The following is a 16,293-nucleotide window of genomic DNA, read 5'->3' on the forward strand; positions in this document are numbered from 1 at the left end:
TTTTAGTTTGGCTTCTATTTTCCTTTAAAAAATTGGCATGGCTGAATATTTTATCATAGGCTAAAGCTGAGTTATTCTATTTAAATAGCACCTTGAAAATATAACACTTAAAACCAGACTGTTTTAGCAAATATACATGGGCCTTTAGAGAATTTATTTTGGGACCCAGTTTTATTTCTTTTTTAATCACATATTTCTGCTCCGCTGGAAGATCTGCTGAATTTAGACTTCCAAGCAACATGAGCCCCATTAAGTTTTCATCCACCAGGTCTTTTCCTAACCATCTTGTCTTGTGTAGGAGACTTCTGGAACATGTAAGCCAATGATGAGGTACAGACAGATCTCTCTCTCTCTCACCTTAGTTCCTAATTAATAGATCCAGTTCTGGGTACAAGTAGTTATACAGGAAATATTAATTTTCTTACGTTTTCTAACAAATTCATTTTTAAAATTTTTATTTAAATTCCAGTTAGTTAACATAGAGTGTAATATTAGTTTCAGGTGTACAATATAGAGATTCAACAGTTCTATACATCACCTGGTGCTCATCATAAGTGCACTCCTTCATCCCCAACACCTATTTAAGCCATCCCCCCGCCGAGCTCCCTTATGGTAATCATCAGTTTATTATCTAGAGTTAAGAGTCTGTTTCTTGGTTTGCCTCTCTTGGTCTCTTGGTCTCTTGGTTTGTTTTTTTTTCCCCATTCTTGTTTGTTCTGTTTCTTAAATTCCACTTATGAGTGAAATCATATGGTATTTGTCTTTTTCTGACTGACTTATTTCACTTAGGGTAACACATTAGGGTAGCTCCATCCATGTCGCTATAAATGGCATGATTTCATTCTTTCTAATGGCTGAGTAATATTCCATTATGTATAGATACTACATCTTCTTTATCCATTCATTAGTCAATGGACCTTTGGGCTATTTCCATAATTTGGCTTGTGGATAATGCTGCTATAAACATTGGGGTGCATGTATCCCTTTGAATTAATATTTTTGTCTTCTTTGGATAAATAGTGTAATTGCTGGATTGTAGGGTAGTTCTGTTTTTGACTTTTTGAGGAACTCTAACACAGTATTTTTAAGGTAGAAATAGGTGATATATTTTCCTTCCACTAATCTAGTCCTATCCTGGAAACTCATTCTCTTATTCTTATGCTAAACAAGCACTGATTGAACATCTACAATACAACAACCATTGTGCTAGACATAGAGGGTACAGACATGAAAAATTCTCTCTGTGTTCATGGAACTCATAGTCAAGTGGGGGATATGAACAAAAACTAGAAATGTCAATTCAGTATGGTAAGTGCTACACTAGAGTGTCCTTTGAACCCAGGGAAGAGCCCTCTAACCTAGCTGAGGGAGGAAGTGGATTAAAAAAAGAAAGATCAGGGGCTCCTGGGTGGCTCAGTGGGTTAATTCATTTCAGGTCATGATCTCGCAGTTTGTGAGTTCGAGCTCCTCATCGGCCTCTGTGCTGACAGCTCGGAGCCTGGAGCCTGCTTCCGATTCTGTGTCTCCCCCTCTCTCTGCCCCTCCCCTGCTCATGCTCTGTATCTCTGTCTCTCAATAATAAATAAATGCTAAAAAAATTAAAGAAAGAAAGAAAGATCATAATTAAGCTGAATTCTTAAAGGAGGAGGGAAATTTAGTTCAGGTGGAGAAGTCTAGACAGGGTATCTTGGGTCAATAGTAGAGCATCAGCAAAGGAATAGAAGCAAGTGGCTTGAGGGAAGGTCATTATGTATGCCTGAAGCACTGGGGTCAGGGAAGATAAGATAGAAAGGAGCCATATCTTGGCCTTACATGTCAAGAGTATGGACTTTAACACAAAACAAGGAGGACTTTAAGCTAAACTCAAGGGCACAGAAGTATTCCAAGGAGGAGATTTTGCATTTTCAAAAGGCCACTCAGGTAAGGTTGAGGAGGGTGTGTTGGTTGAGGCAGGAGGAAGTTCTTCTTTTGAGAAGATTAGTCAGGAGATGTGTACCACATACAGCTGAGACAGGAAGAATTTTTGAGCCAAGTTACTAATGAGTTGCAGATAAAGGGATAGGCAAAAGAGTTACTTAGAAGGAAGATTCTTTAGGACATGGGATGATATGGTGGGGAGAGAAGGCGAGAGATGGTGCAATCAAGGATCAATTCCATGCTTCCGCCTTGGGTAAGCAGGGGTGCCAGTTACTAAGATAAGAACATAAGGAAAAAGGATTTGGGGGACAAAATTATGAGTGTGGAATTTGAAAGTCTATGGAACATAACTGGAGATATCCAGAAAGCAGTCTGTGTGGAGCTCAGAAGAGTTGTGTGAACTGGGGGAAGGGGGGCAGATTTCAGTAGAGAGAAGCTATTTGCAGCCATGGGTGTGGTTGGGACACCCAGAAAAGGTAAAGGAAAATCAGTTACAATACCAATGTGGACATTAGGTTACCTACTAAGGGGTAATTCACTAGGAATGGAGCATTAGTCTCATGTATGAATATTTCAGCCCTCTTAGAGTAACACATTTCTTTAATTTTTTTTTTTAAATTTAATGTTTATTTTTGAGAGAGAGAGAAATGGAACATGTGCAGAGAGAGAGAGGGGGAGACAGAATCTGAAGCAGGCTTCAGGCTCTGAGCTGTCAGCATAGAGCCTGACTCCGGGCTCGAATTCACCAACTGAGCCAGTCAGACGCTTAACCGACTGAGCCACCCAGGCGCCCCAAGAATAACAAATTTCTACCTGATATTTAAATTAATTAATTTCTTGTTCCCTATGACTCTCTGATCCTACCCTCTTTTCTGTTATTCTCTGCAATGATGTGATCAACCGATCTGTACTTTCCTGGTAATAACAAAGCACATATCACTGAATTAGTTTAGTGGTTTCTCTTTACTGCTACAAACATCTGCTTTCAAGTTTTACTTCTCCGCTGTATGTTTTTTCTACCCCTAATAAACGTGAGCACTGTGATCAGAAAGACGCAGGTCAATGTCCGATACAATTGAGGACTTTGTTCCCAGCAACAAATACTTGCCTACGTTTTCCAGACACTTTCCAGGATACAGGGATCCAATGGTGAACATCTTCAGCATTCACACAGAGGTCATGGTGGGCAAGCCTCAGGCCTCAGTACCAGACAACAGAATAAGAGACAACGGGAGCATGTGCAGTGGGCTAGAGGTGAGGAAAAACCTGTGCCTTTAGCAGAGCTGAGGGGAGAGCCGGATATTGCAACTTTCTTCCATTGTATTGCATTGGTTGTAACTTTTCTTGCTTTGTCATCTGGACATTCTCCCACGACTTTGGGCTGTAACTATGTCATCCTCTTTTTATGCCTGTGTGTCTTGCATTTCTATGTTGCTGTCACTTGATTATTTTCCCTAGAACCCCTCCCCTATCCTATCTCTAGTGACCCATTTTCCTAATTCTGTGGAGAGCGCAATGTTCCTTTAATTCATGCTCTATGACATGGTAGCATTTGACCTCTCCAGGCAGCACCTACCCAAAGGCCTCATGTGATTTGCTACCCAAGTGTGGCCAGCTCTACAAATTGAAGCCATGGATACAAAAGAGTAAGATGACTTCCGTAAGAGTGACCTCGGTGTGTTCTCTTTCCTAGGTGAAAATGATCCCAACGTGAGCCCCCGTTAGTAAGGTAAGGGCTTTGATTAATTTCTCTAGTTGTAATACTCAGTTCTCTATAAGCTTGCCTTATTTTCGCTTGGGACCAACAGTGGTCATCTCTGGGCTGAACAGCTGTGTGTAGGGAGCTTCAGGAAGCATCAAGCCAAATGCTATGCAGTGGTGTATGCCCAGCCTCACTCCGCTGCTCTCTGGCCACCCGAAGTGTGCTGAACGGTTCTCCTCCATCCTGCTATTTTATCACTCCCTGGGGCATAGAAGATCTTCCTACTGTTGTTATTTTATCCTAATGGGAATCCAAGTCAATTCAGCATAAGCGGTAGAACATCTACTATTTATACAAGACACAGTGCCAAGTGCCAGAGATAATATCTAAAAAAGTTGCTATCTCTGTTTTAGAGGGGCTTATAATTTCATTGGGGGTGGGTGGATACAGGTGTTTACTGAAATAGTGAAAGGGTCAGCATTTTGAGTCTTTGCTTTCCTTGCCTTTTGATTGGATTCTATTCAATTTTACCTAGCGGAGACGACTCGTCTGTTTTATACTTTCATTCCAGTGGAGGCGTTCCCTGGCCACCCTTTCTAAAATAGCACCTCCCACCCAGACTCACACTCTATGCCTTTTCCCTGCTAAACTTTTCTTTTTTGTATTTGTGATCATCTAACACAATTTGCATTTTACTTATTTGTCATATCTATTATCTCTTTTCTATGTCATGAAAATAGGGATTTTCATCAGCTTTATTCACTGCTGTATCCCAAGTGCCTCAGTAAATATTTGTTGAATGAATGAATAAATAATTCAATGCACGCACTTATTCTTTCCACAAATACCTACCATGTGCCATGCACTTGGGATGAAATGGTGAATAAAATCTCTATGATCCTGCCCTCATGTAGTTTACATTTGGTGGGAGAGATTGAGATTAATTAAATAGACACATAAATACAGAATTACAAACCCAGTTTGTATATCCTGTCTTCATAAGTGATCAACAACTACTAAAAACCTGCTTTACACCGTAACCTCTCAACTATCTAAGTCTGTATCTTAATCTGCAGAGCGATTTCTCATCACCATATTGGTAAAGACAGCAAAATCGAACACTTCCTGGCAAACAGACTTGTTTAAGAGCCAATATAACACTATACTGCCCTCTTCCAGTCTGTCTAGCATTTGGAAAATTAATTTGACAAAGAAAGTTAATATCATATATGTAGAATGTCTGTTCAGCATATTTATCCAGTGGGATGCAGGTAGATATGGGCCACTGCAGATGTATTCTGGATTAATTTGTTTTTAGGGGAGTCTCCTGTCTCAACAAATAAAGTTCGGGAACTTTTGGTGCTGTTACAAGGATATCAGATTTTTAAACATTAATTGTAGAATATTCTAAGCCCACTGACTTTTACTGGCTTTTAAAACAAAATACAACCCAATCTGAACTTTCAGTTTCAAAGCATAAATGTTCAAGAAGTGCTTTTGAAGTTTTACCTTATTATTTTAAAGGTTAACATCATTTCTTTGACTTGAGATGGAATCTTTAGGGGAACTACCATAACAATAGTTTCTATGGGATTATTGGAAAAGAATGTTAATCAGCAACTGCTCGAGTTTCTCTTATGTTTACTTGCCAAGGGGTCAAAATAATATTTGTTTGAAAGTTTCATCCATGATTAACCTCCATACTGTAGTATTGCTTTTTCTTGTCCAATTCCCGTAACAAGCAATCTTCTGAGTAATGGCTGGTAAATAAAGTTGTCATATATATTGACAGTAAGAACTAAACTATCACTGCCCACAGTTCCCCCTCCCCTCCCCAAATTTTAGGATTGCAAAATTAACACAACGTTTTGTTTTTTGTTTTTGGGTTTTTTTTTTTTTTTTTTAGATCTAAATACATACCAGCTGCAGTCTTTGAAAGTCTCATATCATTTTGTTAGCACAATGCCTGCCTACGTGAGCAAAAACATGGGAACTGCATCCTAATGCAGTTGACAAGATTTTTTATTTTCATGATTACTTCTCTGCCTTTTTTTATTTTGCCTGCAGGCAAAGGTTGGCATACATGTCAAGAGAATGTTCTCCAGCTGGGGCCTGCAGTACAGAGAATTGTATATACCAGAGGGCTCATGGGAGTCTAGGCAGATTATTATGGTAATATTGGAGGCTGCTGTCCTCTCCCTCCCACAGCTGGGCCGCCTCTCTCATTGTAAGTATTGAAGCAATATGTTTTGCAAATTATACGTTGGGAACAACAGGGACCCAGTAAAGTGAAGAAAAAGAGAAACATTGCAAAATGTTGCCTTTAATATTATATTTTTCTTGTTCATCAAGCAAAATAAATTAAAGCTTTAATTTTTTTTAATTAAATGAGGATCGTATATTGAAAAAAGAGCTATAAGAGTAAAAACTTAATATTGATTTTATTGAGTGAGAGTTTCAAGAAAATATCGTTACAGAGAAATTAGACAGTAGCCTGATTCAAGAGAATCATGGTAAGATTACATAATAGCCTTTATTATGGATTTCAAAAATCCTTTTGAGTCCAATGAAGCTGGGTTAGCAAAAACTGCACAAAAAATATCATTTTAATTAGTGCTAATGTGATCTCGTCATGGTCCAGCTGTTTCACGCAGGATGAAAATGTGTGTTACTTTATTAGTAATGCATCTTAGAAAAAAATGTCACTTCTGATTTCAAACATTTGTTATTAAAGTACATTTTAATACAATAGTAGAGCAACATGATTGATTTGGTGAAATGAGGCATTAGTGAAATTCAGGCAAAAAGGCTTAAAAGCCTTCTTAATTGAGGAAGAAATGTTTTCCTTCTGTCTGGCCTTCCTTTCTGGAAACATTAATAACAAAACAAGAGTCACATTTCTATTGTGAATTTTGAAGACATGCCATATAAGAGAGAGTGAAAATGCCAATAATCCAGAAATTAGCATTTTTTCCCTTATAGAGCAAAAAGTTTCCCCCCACATCGAAAGTTGTAGGCTAATTTTAACAAATGCTCCGCTGTTTCAGTTTTCAATAATGAATTTAAATTTATTCATCAGCAAACATTTCCGCATCTGTCTCGACAGAGCATCTACGACTCATTCTTTTGGATTCAGCTTTCATTCTTTCAGCCAGTCTTAACTCAACTTCTCCATTCAGAAATGAAATCCTGAATCCTTAGAATAAGACCTGATTGAAAAACTTAGGAGTGTGGTTCAAATCTTCCTCTTCAATTCTTAGTTGCTTTGGAAGATTTAGCCTCCTCACACGAGAAGCACACTTATTTGTCATATGTCTTCTCTTCCTTCGCCACAAACCTATAAAACAGCTCACCATGTGCCATCTTGTGCCTAATATATTTATCCACTCTATTTATTTGATATCATGCCAATATATTTTAGTTGGCTATTGATAGGGGTGTCCACGTACAATTTACTCCCCTCAGCTAGATATTCATTTAGGAGGAATTGAGTAAATAAAAGGCTGGTAGGAAGTGATGTTCAACGTAATTGCCAGCCTCTGTGATCTTTACTGAATTATAGTTATCATTTGGAGGTGGTAATGGGGGGAGGAAGCCAGTAATTCTCTATTGTTTTTCAGCATTGTTTCTCATTATTCCAATCACTGTCTCAGTGTTTAGTCAAAGAGAATATAAATACTCCACTTGGTTGATGCTACCAGGGAACTTATGTGTTTATTTCAAGCTTCTGCTGCTTGATGCGGGACAGTGCTATTTTACCATCCTTTTAATTCTTCTTGTCACGTGGACTCGAGCAAGTTTAGTCCTTTGAAAGTCTGAGAGACTGAACAGAAAGCAACTTTTGATTTTCTAAAATAGGCTCTTTCTCAATGATTCCTTTCCTGTGCTTTCTTGGTGTGGGAGAGCTTTGGTAGACAAAACAATTTTTTAATAAGCCCCCATTTGATGTTAAGCAACTATTCCTTTTGCATGGGGGCCCAAGATGTATGCATACACACACACACACACACACACACACACACACACACACACTATTTTTCTACACATAATGTCATGCTACAGTGAATGGTGGTAATATGACGTTCTCTTGTGATTTTACTGGTGAGAGAATGTAGGCACCATGAAGCCCTGAGAAAGGAGTAGAGAGAGGCTTGTTTTTCTATGTCTCTGATCACACTGATTCTCATGGACCCAGTATGTGCTTCACTAATGATGAGTGGATGAAATGATATTCCACATTTGATGTATTCTCCTTATTTTTACTTTGAATTTTTATTAACATAGAAGCATGCTTTTTAAAAAAATGTTTATTAATTTTTGAGAGAGAGACAGAGTGTGAGCAAGGAAAGAGGAGAGAGAGAGAGGGAGACACAGAATCTAAAGCAGGCTCCAGACTCTGAGCTGTCAGCACAGAGCCTGATGGGGACTCGAACCCAAACCATGAGATCATGACCTGAGCCGAAGTCAGACACTTAACCGACTGAGCCACTCAGGTGCCCCGAAGCACGCTTTGTTTAGTGAGGTTTTTCATGTATTGAAAATACAGGTGTCCGTCTGCTTGGGAGCACTACCAGCCTATACCTAATGGGAGCCAAGCCAAGGACAATAAAGACACAGCAGTGGCTACAAGATATTTTTCTCTCTTTCTCCCACTATTTAGAGATATGCATGAAAAAAGTGGGGTCCAGACCCAGATTTGGATTTCTATCATACAAAAGATAGGACTCCCATAATGCCAAGCCACTAGATAGAGCTTAGCAGTAGAGGAGGTCATGCTGTCTCTCAGTACCCGTAAAAGGGGTTGGTGGCTTTCAGGAAGAGAGTGGCACTTTTGAGGATACCTTGATCTTCAGTATGCTCAGTTCCCATCAGTTAATCTTTACTGAGTGCCTACTCTGTGCATAGATGTGCATTAGGCATTGTGGGGGAATCAGAAGAAAGTGGAGATACAGTTTCTGCCCTCAGAGGAATTTATAGTTTTGTTAGGGAGACAAATAAGGATAAAACTCAAGCTAAAAATGGCCAGGTTCTGAAGGAGTGGTACAGACATCATGGGCTCTAAGAGTACACCAGAGTGGTCAGCATGGGTTAGAATATCGGGACAGTTTCAGATGTCAGAGCTGAATAGTTATGTCAACTTCTGGGGGGGGAGTGAATGATGGAAGTCAAGGGGCTGAAGGGTGGAAGCGTTTCCATGGACAGTTTCTGAGCACCAAATGAAGACTCTCTGTCCAGTCCATAATTTAGAGGACAAGTTAGTGATCAGGTCTAGTGGGGACCTTCTCCCAGAACGTCATGGCTGTAGGAATTTTGAAACAGGTCCAGATGGGATGAAGGCTGACTTTTCAGGCCTGTGAAGTTAGCATATCACTTATACTGACTCCATTTAAATTTCAAATTATTTTAAAGTCTTGGGACACTTCCTATCCTTGACCAAATTCTTCTGGAAGTATTGCTTATGCATCTGTCTCCATGTGGGCAGATTCAGTTAGTAGAACTTGACACTATATTGACACTTGAAAATATAAATTCCCTTGACCAGGGTAAAGTCTTTTCTTAACGAACACAGATGACTTTCACATACCTACATCCCTTCATTGTCCAAGAAAAATTGGAAACTGCTAAAGGAGTCCAGAGAAACACTAAAGGAAATGTCAATAAAATTTTACCAATAAGTCTTGCAAGTGAAGGATTGTGTGTGTGTGTGTGTGTGTGTGTGTGTGTGTGTGTGTGTTCAAAATGTGTTTTTCTGGGCAGACTTGCTAAAAGTGCAAATGCCTGGGCCCCACCATAGACCTTCTGAATCTGAATCTCTGTGATCAGGGTTTAGAGAATCTGCACTTCCAACAATATCAGTAGCTGATACCTATGTACAGTGAACTATGAGATCTACCAGTACAGAATTCGTAAAATACAATCTTTGCATTCAATTTACAAAGAAACTGGTCTGGCCAACTGGCAGTAAAATATCAGATTAGCATCTATGAGATTCAAACTAACATGTTCATAGCATCACTAGATGCCAGGTGTGGCTCTAGGCTCTTTTATAGATATTATCCCTTTTAGTTGCCACAATACTATTATGGGGGCGGAGTCTTATGTTTCCATTGTACATATGGGTCAATAAGCTCAGAGAGGTTTGTGACTCTCTGGAGATCACCCAGGAATTAAGTGGATCCAAACCACTACATCTCAGTTACCTCCATAGTGCCCTACGCTGATTTCTCTCTGCTGCCCAGTAGGATCCTCACATAACTCCCTCACTAATCAGCTACTATGGTATTAGGAAATCAATTTATTTTTACCAATTACATAAGTAATACCTGGTGGGAGGACAAGTCTACTAATGCCAACATTGCATGATAAACTCACATCCCTTCTTCTGAACTGCCTCTGCCATCATTAGCGTAGATATGTGAAGGTTCAGTGGGTGTGTGCCGACAAATACATGTAGAAAAAACTCAATACTACATTAAAGACATTGACTTTAATCCACATTTAGTTTATGGAGGAAAACCAGAAGGGCAGTATAAGGGCCACAGTAAGGTATGTGCATGAGAGATGATGTCCATACTATTCATCCAAATTTTCCAAACCTTACAAACCCTACAAGGAAGCATTAGTTTGCAATAAAGCGTGGTGGATAAAGACGGGGCTCTGGAGTCAGATTATTGGGAATAAATCTTCTTTGCGTCCTTAGAAGCTGTCTGACATCAGGCAAGTTGCTTATATTTCCTGGGCCTTAGTTCTGTAAGATGGGAATGGTGACAGTCATCCTTATAGGGTCACTGTGAAGATTGGAAGAGATGACTCACAAAAAACCTTTAGGACAGTGCCTGACACATGCTAGCATGTCTCATAGATGTTAGTCATGTTAAAAAAAAATCAGGCTCAGGGTCTGGACATGTAGACCCTCAAAGGTGTCTGTTGAATGTAAGGCTATGTCATCCATGTTTCCCTACCCTCAAGGGCACGGTGCCTTTTGATAGTGCCCCTTTCTTCCTTTTCATTTGTTTTGAGACTGACCTGATAATAGTCATCTTACTAAATATTCTTTTTTAGAACCTGGAGAGTTTCTGCCCTATTCTCAGAAATGTGTGATAGTTTGAAGATAATAGGCTGGATGAAAGGAGAGAGTGAAGTAGAAGATTCTTTCAGTCAAAGTTCTAATACCTGAGCATGGTCTGTCCCACCTGAGTGGTCACTTTCCCCTTCACTTTCCTTCTGTCCTTGACATTTGCTTTCTGCTTCAAGACACCCAGATGCTGGGATCACTGTCTTTTGTCTCCTACTCTCGAGTTGTGTTTGCTCAGGATTGTAGTCAGCCACTCCTTCCCTCCTCCCTGGAGCCCATAAACACTGCTTTTCATTGAAAGTGGTGTGTGTGTGTGTGTGTGTGTGTGTGTGTGTACAAGGGTCCTTCTTTAACCTGGAAGCCTTTCAAAACCAAGGCGTAAATAATTAATTTGACTAAAGCAATCAAATTAGCAGTAACTTAGGTAGAGCCAAAAATTACGTAGATGGAAATGAGGACTTTTGAATGATTGTATTCTTTTCCCCTTTGAAAAGTAGAAACTTGAGCAGAGCTGCTCAGGGTTTGGGTGCTCACTTGGGAACCTGTTCAAACCACGTAGCTTTTGACCCCCCATTTCCCCCACAGTTCTGACACTCCCTCGTCTCTGTCCCCTGAAGAGAACCAGCACTAAAGGAGTAAGAAGTAGAAATAATGGTGTGTGTGCGTGTGTGTGTGCGTGTGCATGTGTGTATGTGTATGTGTAGATATGTGTGTATTTTTTTTAACACAAGTCTTTTAATTCTTTCCATAAATTATTGGAAAATGATCAAGTGATTATTTCCTTTAAAACCTCTGCATGAATTTAGCTTTGTGTAACTAGGTTTTGTCGTGTCAGAGAATTTTCTTCTTTTTTTGGTAAGAATTAGTAGCAGGCTTAATACCTTAAAATTATATTTTGAAGCTGGTATCGGTAATGTTCAGTATATTTGATTATTTTATTCTGTGACCACTATTGTAAAACAAAAAAAAACTAGTTGTTCTTTCACATTCATGACAATTCTGAGTATAGTCAGCATGGGATTAAATACAAGATTTCTAACAGTTCCAGAATTTCTATTTATATGTACACTATGAAGAGGTTTCTTGAGGGACTTTTATTTTCTGATTCTTTATCAATTTTATTTCTCTATGTATTATGTGGTGCATTGCTGCTGTTATTATTGTTTATCTCTACATCACTACTGAAGACAGTATTGCATTTTCCTTCTCTATTTTTTTTTTTTTTTTTTGTCTACCAGGAACAACATCAAAGTTTAAATATTTATGGTAGGGATCATTTTAAGAGGTATTTTTCTTTTCCTCCAAACCACTTCTAATATGAGATGTTATAAGAGAACAATATGAGAAAGTTAAGATAATATTTGTCTTTATTGGTGTTTTCATGCTGTTTTCTAGTTGATTTATATCATTATTTAATGCCAAAATGTGAGACCTGATAAAATAATAATGCAAAATGCTGTATGCTTGCTTGGTTTTTATTGTATCAATTTGTATTGAAAATACATAAAATATTAAAAAAATAATAATGCAAAAATTAATTAGGTCTGATGAACACTGGGGTGTTCATCTTGACAGTCCTTGAATAACTGTGTTTTGGTTCTGGGGAGAATGCACTGTTGCTCTGGAAGAAATGAGGGCTTGGTTGGAGGGAGGCTATAACATCAACTGTCACCTCTCACCCCCAAGTGTTTTCATTTTCTTCAAGAATCCCACAGAGGTTTTATGAGTTGTCACAGTGCTTGTTACTAGGCAGGGATTAATCAACAAGTATTTATTACAGACAAAAAGACAATTTTCCAAGTGCTTTTCACCTGCATTATTCAATATCATCCTCACACCAGCTCTGTGAAGTGGGAAAAAAAATGTCTTGTTGAAATGACTAACCATTAACCCCATAACTGATGAATGGCAGAGCCTGATTCCAAATTCTGAAATGCATCCTCTTACTAGGTGATAGCGTCTGTGTTAAGTGCTTTATGAATAATCTCTATGATTATCACACAAATTCCGGAAGGTGGTATTGCCATGCTTGGAGGTAATCAGGTCAAAGCTTAGCGAGGTCAAGAGCCTTGCCCAGCACCATGTAGTTTGGGGTACCAGGATTAGAACTGAGGCGTGCCTGATCCCAAGGCTGCATTTAAACTCCATGCTGCCTCAGTGTCCTTGCCACTGGCTTCCAAAAGAAATCTCACCATATATTATCCACTCATATATTATCCATTATTAATTCTTTCAGTCAGTCATTACATACCAACATTTTCAGCTCAACTGTAAGAGTTATTAAAGGCATGTGAGATAGCTCCTGTCCTCTTATATGGGTTAAAAAGGGACCAGATTTAAGGAGCACCTGGGTGGCTCATTGGTTAAGTGTCAGACTTTGGCTCAGGTCATGATCTCACAGTTTGTGGGTTTGAGCCCAGCATCTGGCTCTGTGTTGACAGCTCAGAGCCCACAGCCTGCTTCAGATTCTGTGTCTCCCTCTCTCTGCCTCTCCCCACTCACACTCTGTCTCTCTTGTATGCTCAAAAATAAATAAAACATTTTTAAAAATTTTTTAAGAAAGGAACCAGACTTGAGATCTTTTATTACAATTTATTTTTGCCTGTTAAAAAATGCTAAAAAAGAAGTTCTTTCAAGATCTATGTAGTAAGGCATATTAGTGAGCATTCGTGCTCATACATTGTCTCAGCCCAGGGAAATGAAAGAGACTTAAGCTGTGAAAGGAGAATGCAGATTAGTAATTACCACCATTTATCCTGCTTCTGCAGGGTGCAGGCGAGGGACATAGAAGGATCCATGAAGAATGTAAGACAAAGTCCTTATCATCGTGGTACTTATAATCCAGCTGAGTAGACCAAATCCACATGTGGGTTCACGGCATGTGTTGTGTACCACAAGAGGAAACCTGCTCTCACTTGGCATTTTGTGTTTGCCATCTCCTTGGTGCAGCTCTAGCTCCACGATTGTATTGAATATCTATAATCAGGGAATTTTAAATAACCAGAAAATATACAGAAAATAAATTGTCTGTTTCCAGACAATGTAGAGTACCAAGGATTAGATATATTCCCCCCACCTGAAACTAAATATACCAGGAAAAGTATTCGAAACAACAAAGGACAAGGATCCCTAAGAGATGGGAAACAGATGAGGTCAGGTCTATGACTGCTCCAACTAACTGCGTAGAGAGAGTGTCTGGACTACAGCTCAAAAAAGAGGAACCCAGGCTATAACCCGCAGACTCCTTGATTTGAGGAGACAGAGATGTGAATCTGGGAGGAGAGTTGAAGGTGGCTGAGGTTCACAGGACAGAGTATTTGAAAAAGAACCCCAAAGATCTGCAGAGGTCCTCCTTGAGTATTTAGCTGAGTACTGAAACTACCCATAATTGGGGAAAGGACCATCTGAAAGGATTACAGGGGAAAATGCCTCACACACCCACAGGGAGAGGCATAAGGTTGTTCCCAACAACCAGACTGGTGAGCATTATAATTGAAGGGGTATCAGTGGATTACTCAGAAGGGCTTTATCTCAGTAGTGGGGAAGAATGATCCCTACACTAAACAGAGTTCTGATCTCAATTAACAAAGCAAGACGTGAAAAGATCAGACTGTTTCTGTGTGACTTAACTTCAACCCAGAATAAAGCTAAGAAATATTTAATATTTACAGAAATACAAAATATCCGGCACTGAAAAAGAGAGAATCCACAATCTCTGGCATTCAATCAAAGATCACCAAGCAGGCAAAGAAGCAGGAAAATACAATCATGAATGAGGAGAAAAATAAATCAAAATCAACCCAGAACTCACATAAATGTTACAATAATAGATAGAAAAGGACATTAAAATAAACTTTTATGGCTTTATTTCATATGTTTAAAAAGTCAAGTTAATTGGCCATATCAATTGGTGGTATGGATGTGAAAACATAGAAGCATAGAAGCTTTTTATACACTGCTGGTAAGAATGTAAAATGGTATGACCATTTTGAAAGAGGTTGGCGGTTTCTTAAAAAATTAAACACACACTTCTCACATAGTTTAGCTATTCACCTCCCCTATTAAAAGAAAGCATATGTCTATATAAGACTTGTATACAAATATGCTATATTCATAGCAACATTACCTGTGATAGCAAAAACCTCAAAACCATCCAAATGTCTATCAATAGATGAAAGGATAAACAAGTTGTGGTATGTCCATATAATGGGCTACTACTCAGCAAAGAATAGAAATAAACTATATACACAACAGAATGTATGAATCTCAAAATAGTTATGCTGAATGAAAGAAGTGAAAATAAACAAAAAAAAGGAGAATCCCTTCTGGATGATTCTATACAATACATCAGACTGTATGGTTTCATTTATTTAAAACTTTAAAAATTACAAACTAATCTATAATGACAGAAATCACATCAGTGGTTGCGTAGGGGCAGGGATGGGATTATAATAGGGAATGAGGAAGCTTCTAGAGGTAACTAACCTGACTGTTGTTATGGTTTCACGGTTGTATACATATATCAAAACATGAAATTGCAAATTTTAACCATGTATATTTTATTATATGTCATTTGTGCCTCAATAAGGCCATTAAAAAAACTCTAAAACAAAAGTAGTAAGGCTAAAATTAATAAGACTAAAAAATAGCAAGAAAGAAATCAGTATTGTTGGTTGTTTAGCACTTTATAAGCTCATTTGTATTTTTCCACTTGAGAATCTTGTCCTCCTCTTTGAATTCCTTTTTGTTATGTTTTCCATTTATAAGAGTACCTTAATGACTTCCAGTGTGCCTTTATATGACATCATGACACTTGCCTCTTTAATTTTCAGCTTTCAGGATTTTCGTTGATGCTAGTCATTCCCCTTCTCATTTCTAGGGATTATGTAGGCCTAGCCTAGGACTTTTTTTTTTTTAAACATACTTGTGCATTGCCAAAAAAGAAAAAAAAAAAAGAACCCACCAGTGAAATATTTATATTATAAGCTTCCAGATTTTGAGGCACTTTCTGATGTTTTGGGCGTATGTATTATATTGTGAATATTCAATATATACTCATTATTAAAGTCATTGATCATATTAATTAGCAGATGGAGGTCAAGAACTCTAAATACATTCCCTTAGGACAAGAAAAGACCAATGGGGAAGCGTGTAGAAATATAGATTGGTTTAAGAAAGCCTTCAAGCTATGCGGGAAAATAAATATAACAAGTTTTTTTAAATTATTAAGCCAATAAAAATAATATAAAGCAATGGTTCTCAAACCTGGCTGCACAGTAAAATAGCATGGGAAATTTTTTAAGAGCACCCATGGCTGAGCTCCAATTTATACCAATAAACTCAGAATCTTTGGGAGTAGGGTCTGTGCTGGTAATTTTATAAATCTCGCCCAGATCATTCTTGTGCTGCCAGGGTTTCAAGAACCTTGAGTATAGTCATTTGGAATAGGGGCATTAGACTAGAAAGACTGCCCTTTGCCATTTTCAACCTGAATGACTGTGGATAAGGAATTACAAGAGTGGTGTCAATTTTGCACATTGGAGTCACTTGTGGAGTTTTACAAACTAGTGATGGCTAGGTCCCTCCCCCAGAGAATCTG

General features: G+C 38.5%; 1 long non-coding RNA gene across 1 annotated transcript in view; it reads left to right on the top strand.

The window, feature by feature from the left end:
• The first annotated feature begins 2,705 nt into the window (after positions 1 to 2,705).
• LOC123384570 overlaps positions 2,706 to 16,293 on the top strand; it is a 37,442-nt gene continuing 23,854 nt past the window's right edge. The window contains exons 1-2 of the long non-coding RNA XR_006595863.1: positions 2,706 to 3,646; positions 5,687 to 5,846. This is a non-coding gene — a long non-coding RNA (uncharacterized LOC123384570). The remainder of the gene's footprint in view (positions 3,647 to 5,686; positions 5,847 to 16,293) is intronic.

The sequence above is a fragment of the Felis catus genome, chromosome A1 (genome assembly GCF_018350175.1).
Source record: "Felis catus isolate Fca126 chromosome A1, F.catus_Fca126_mat1.0, whole genome shotgun sequence".
Lineage (NCBI taxonomy): Eukaryota > Metazoa > Chordata > Mammalia > Carnivora > Felidae > Felis > Felis catus.